This window comes from Polypterus senegalus, chromosome 11 (genome assembly GCF_016835505.1).
Source record: "Polypterus senegalus isolate Bchr_013 chromosome 11, ASM1683550v1, whole genome shotgun sequence".
NCBI classification, from domain to species: domain Eukaryota; kingdom Metazoa; phylum Chordata; class Cladistia; order Polypteriformes; family Polypteridae; genus Polypterus; species Polypterus senegalus.
Genome location: NC_053164.1, coordinates 129,134,302 through 129,140,301, shown reverse-complemented (window position 1 = coordinate 129,140,301; position 6,000 = coordinate 129,134,302).

Below are 6,000 nucleotides of genomic sequence, written 5' to 3'. Positions count from 1 at the left end.
CTTCACCACCAAGCCTCCTCTCTTCTGCACCTGCTCTACCGTGACCCTAACCTTCACAATTTCACCTCCAACTTTCTGTCATTACTCAATTCTATCTCCATTCTCTCCTTGCTCTTTTTTCTTTTCTTGTTCTCACTCACCTCTTCTCATCCCTTTATCCCCATTGTGTGCATGTATGACAAATTATCCACAGAGTGCTGATGAGAGACAGCTGCATTAACCACTTGTGAGCCCCTTAACTGCAATTATCAAATTGCCGCAGCCAAGCGGCTTTTCTCTCACACACCAACACTCATGTGATCTACGCTAACTGACTGATTTTATTTAAAAAAACAAACATGCTCTACCACAGACCCTTATTCACTTTACCATAGTGTGTGGCATCAGCTTTATCCATCTATAGTTTCCACAATGGAAACAATCTAAATGGCTACAATCATACTGTTTCTCCACTCCTCTGGTATTTTCTCCTTTTTATACATCTTCTGCATTTGATCCCACAACACATCTACTCCTTCTTCCACTAAACTCTTCCAGACTTCTACTGTTATTTCAAGTTAATTCTTCATTCTTTTCAGCCCCTCAATTACTTTTTCCCTCCTTAGTATTGGTATTAGCTCATCATTTGGGACTCCAATCCCAAATATTACTTTTGGATTTTCTTCATTCAACAGCTTTTTAAAGTACCCTTTTCATCTACACTTGATCCTATTGTGCACACTCAAGACAACATCTTGTTCATCTGTCATCTGCTTTATCTGATTATCTCAGCCTTGTTCCCATCCATTGCTATTCTGAAAACCTTTCTGTCCCCCCTCTTTTGTCTGCAGTTTTTCATAAACCTCCTTCAAAGTCAGTGTCTTTCCCTCCTTGTTTGTCTACCTATACATATCTATGTCTTCCTCCCTCATGATTGGTACCATGTCTTCTTTGCCTCTGGCTTAGTCTTTATGACATCCTGCAACTCTCTGTTCCACCGCCACATCTCTTTGTCCCCAGGTGGTCTCCCTCCTGTCTTCTAATGTAACACTTCTTTATCTACTCTCAACAAAACTTTGTTATTCTTCTCTCACCATTCCTCCACACTCTCAAATGACTGCACCTCTGCTGTTTAATTAAAAAAAATTAATCTTGATTATTTGTGCAATTAAAATTTTGTATCAAAACTAACTGCACATATTTTGCAATTTATTATATTTCCTTCAAGCATACTTATATTTTTGTGTAATGCAGAAATAACTCTGATTAATTTCTAATACAAAACAGTTTTAATAATCACTTCCCTATGCCTATTAAATTATTATACCTAGTTTATTAAAACAGTTTTGTGCAACAGATATAGCACCCAATGATCACAAAACACCCTCCAGGGGGTGTACAGCTCACCAAAGCCCGGACACAGCAAACACTGAGCCAAAGTCCAACACACCTTTATTCAACTGTGGGGAATGATTTTGACTCATTCCACACAGTGGGACGGTACAGTATAGCACCAAGCACAATACACTCTCTCTCTCTCTCCTTTCTCTTCTTCGCCTCCACTCCTCCTTGCAAGCTTCGTCCCCTGACTCTGGCTCCCTGAGTTGTGACAGCTGACCCCTTTTACAGTCTCCTTCCAGCTGCACTTCCTGGTGTGGCAGCAGCCCTGCAGAGGAGAGCTCAGCCGTTCTCCATAGGCCCCCTGGCTTTGGCCACTGCAGGGTTGAGCATTCCTGCTCCGTGGCACTGTAGCAAGTAGGGGGGGCTGCCCTCTGTTGTTCTGGGGAAGGTATTGCTCCGTTCAAGCTCCTTCCTCTGTTCCTTCCACTATGGAGGCATCCCGGCCAGGTAACAATCCTAGCTGTCTGTTACAATGGGAAAACCAATATTTATGTTTTGAACTGCTATGTTGCCAGACAACACACCAAAAAACTAACAATTACTAAAACAATTAAACATTAAAAAAAACAGAAAAATTAAACCATGTTTCAGCTTTTGTGCACAATAGGCACTGTTATAGCTCAGGTTATGCTTAACTGTGTGATACACACGAGTCAACCATGCAGATGTTACCTGGACAGTAGTCATTAATTAGATTGAAAAAGTATAGATTAGGCTTTTAAATAGCAAAGGATAGATTGAAAAACTTTTAAATATGTATAATGGTTATGGATCATACAGGATAGACTGATAGGGTTTTAATTGTTCTAAATTGCATATTGTCATAGATCATTTATGAAATCTAAAATAAGTCTCTCTTAACCTTCAGCAGAAATGGATGGAAATATTAGTATGATAAATTTTAACTGATTATTGCATAATGTTATTGGTTATAGTATACAGTAATGAAGGCTAATGTAAGTTATAATGTAGTCTACAGCAGGTAATACACAAGTAATTAAACAACAACAACATACTATGAATGTTTTGGAGGAACACAGAGAAGTCTGAGTGTGGTATAAGGAATTAAGTGATTCCAGTCTGTGTTATCTCCTCTTTAGCTGCTTGGACATGGGTAGCAGCTGCAATGTGCTAATTCAGGTTGTATAACTCTTCATGGGTGACAGGAAAAGCTTGTTAGCAAATGTATTCATTGCCAGGGACAGGGCTGACCCACTGACATTCTGTCTCACACTCAGACCCATACCTCGACATCCTCTTCTACAGGTGGACTTGGATTAGCAAACGTCACCATAGACAATTTGTACACTGCAAATAGTGTCTTTCTACTGGACATTCGGATATACTGCTTAATGTGACTGCTTTATTTATTTATTTATTGCCAGTTCCATGCCCAGATAAATGGGGAGGGTTATGTCAGGAAGGGCATCCAGTGTAAAATTTTGCCAGACTCATATGCAGATTGATGATCCACTGTGGCAACCCCTAACGGGAGAAGCTGAAAAAAGAAGAAGATCGTCAATATGTGAATGCAGCGTAATGGCAAGGATGATGCTTATACACAACGTCTGTAAGTGCATATTATATGTCTGCTTGCAAACTTACCGCAACATGAAAATGAAACTCATTCACTTCGCTAGTAGAACTGGTTTAATTTGAATTGTTCTCATGTTATTCTCTGCACTTCGAAGAGCTAGTATGTACATGAAGTAATGTGTATGAAAATACAGGATAAATTGTGTTCCTTGCTAATTCAATACAGTACTCAGTATTTTATGTTCCAATATGCAATAATGCACATTGTAAGGGACAGATGACAATCCAACTGGTGTGTGCTGATAAAGTTCATTATCAAGGAACAACATTGGAAATGATCAAGTGCTGGTAACCCGCTACCACTGTTAATAGACTTGGATTCATTTGGTGCTGCTTCATTATCAACATGTGAAGCATGGTGAAATGAACCAGATTAATTTAATAAATTTAGGGTTTGCATTAAAAATTTTAATTGCAGAAATTTTTAACACGTTAATCGCATGTATTATCAACAATTAGTCAGCAGCTCTAAATCAATGGTTTCACCCTAAACTTGTTCCTAATCCCTTCCTGTTTTAAACTCCACCACATTATTCATGGAGCTGCTTGCTCTGTTTACCTTTTGTTACTAATTCTGATCTCCAAGTCTATCATCACCACTTTATGCTGCCCGGTCACACTATTCTTGTTTATGATCTTACAGTTATTTATCTGTTTCAGATGAGATCTTCGATACATTAGAAAGTCTATTTGGTTTTCCATTGTACCACCCAAGGCTCTTAATCCATTTATGCTTAGAAGGTCTCCTTCTTCTCTTCCTTGCGGCCAACATGAGGAGTAAATACACAAATTCTGTAAGTTCTCTGGATACTACTGTCTACACCATTTCTCCCTTGCTCATTCAATCCACAGTACAACAACTTAAAGCTTCCTCCCAAATCTCTTGCCTTATTCAACTGCTAGAGGGAATTGTAGACAAAATTAGCTCCCCAAACCAATTTTTTAATAAATTTTCCCTTCTTTCACCACCGCCTTCTTCCACTCACCTATCCTCTAGACCATCTCTACTTCAGTAGCAAGTCTTATCGCTTCAGATAGTATGGCTAGTGATAAGACCCCAGCCAGCTTAATGGTATCCGCTGCTGCCTGTTCAGTCTAAGGCTAATACACCTGTTCAGTAACTAAGGCTTTGAAAATGCACTGTTATGGAAAACCTCCTTTATTATTCCAATTCCAAAGAAGGTGGGTGACTCTTAAACTAATGACTTTAGACCAGTGGCCCTTTTATCCCACATCATGAAGCCCTTTAAGAGACTGGTTGTGGACTTTATAAGTCCTCTTTTGAAAGGCCACTTGGATCCATTTCAGTTTGCCTATCAGAAAAAGACTTGGGTGGAAAATGTAATGTTTGATATGCTCCTCAAGGCTTATTCTCATCTGAACAAGGCTGTAAGCACCGTGAGGATTATGTTTTTTCTCCAGTGCCTTCAGAACAATCCAGCCATGCATGTTAAGAGGTAACCTCAGAGATATGGTTGGGGTGGGTGGTGAAGCAATGGTGTCCTGGATAATGAATTGTTTGTCTAGTAGTCTTTAATATGGATATGAGCAGTACTGGTACACCATTAGGAAAAGTCCACTCTCCTTTTTTCTTCACCCTGTATACCTTAGAAAACTGCCCATAACCATACTGTGTATTAGGCATAATAGATTTTTCCATAAATAAAAAGTGAATATTTTGTATTTGGAAATAACCAAATTTGTTAATTTCTTCATGAGCAGAATTATAATGAAAGGGAGTAAAACGAAGGTATCAAGTTAAAAGAAAGCAGAAATGGAATTAATATCTTCACAAGCAACATTTAATCAACTATTTGCGTTAATTGCTACTTCTTGGTGGTTAACCGTATAACTTGTGCATTGCACTAAAATACTTTGCACAACATATAAAGCAATTACAACATATTACATTTTCCATGTGAAACTATTTATTTGTTAAGTGAACAATTCAAACCTGCAGCTTTTGCACAAGTTATAATACGCTTCCTTTATGTGCAAATACACATATCTATAATAGTAAAAATACTTACCAAATAACAATAATTTAGGGATGACTTTAATCTAAACTGCTTAGAATGAAAATGAAATACAGAAACGCTTAAATATATTGTACATAAAAAAGACAAAAATTGCAAAAAATGAGTTATAAAGTCCATACCGGCTGCGTTTGATTCTATGTGTTACTGCAGGCTACTAAGGGTGCATTCAGAATGCAATGACATTGCAGAGAACAAACAGTATAGCAATTAGGCTGTATATGTGGACTTTCTTTTATTTTTTAACATTTCTTATTTTTCTAAACAGAGTAAATCTGGATCAGATATGGAAAAAAACAAGTGATCTAAAATGCTGCTTGAAAGTTAAGACAGAAATATTCTTCAATATGCAAGGACAAAAATACACCCCAGAAGCAAAGGGAAAACAAAGATATATCCTTTTCTATTTAGAATTTTATGGGAGATACACTAGGAATGAATACTTTCTTCGTAGGCTACTCTCTTAGCAGTCTTTGCAGTGCCCTGAAAGCCAACTCATCATAAAATTATTTATGTAATTGTTACAAATTTGCAAGTTTAATAATCGAATGTTGTTTAGAAGCTGCAATGGCAATAATAAACTGCTGAGAACACCTTTTTCTGCTTGTGCCTCTAGCCTACAACAAACAAACTTAAGTTTTTGCAATATTATATAACATGATCTGCTGTCAAAGGAAGTTAACAAAACAGTAGCTATTTTACTGTGTGAAATGTGTGGGTTTCTAAGTACAGTATGATTAGTCTTATTGACGACACACTTATTGGAATTAAATCACCCCCCTGTCAAATTTCAAATCTATGTTTGTAGAAAAGGATGTCCTTCCATGTGATAGACTGGTACCCTGTCTAAAAATTGTTTCTGCCTTGCACCCTATGCTTGCTGAGATAGGCATCCACAACCCTACTCTGGATAAGCGGCTTTAGAAAATGGATGGATTTTCATCCCTGAATGTACAAATCACCCGCAACAAGAAAGTTGTCAGGAATT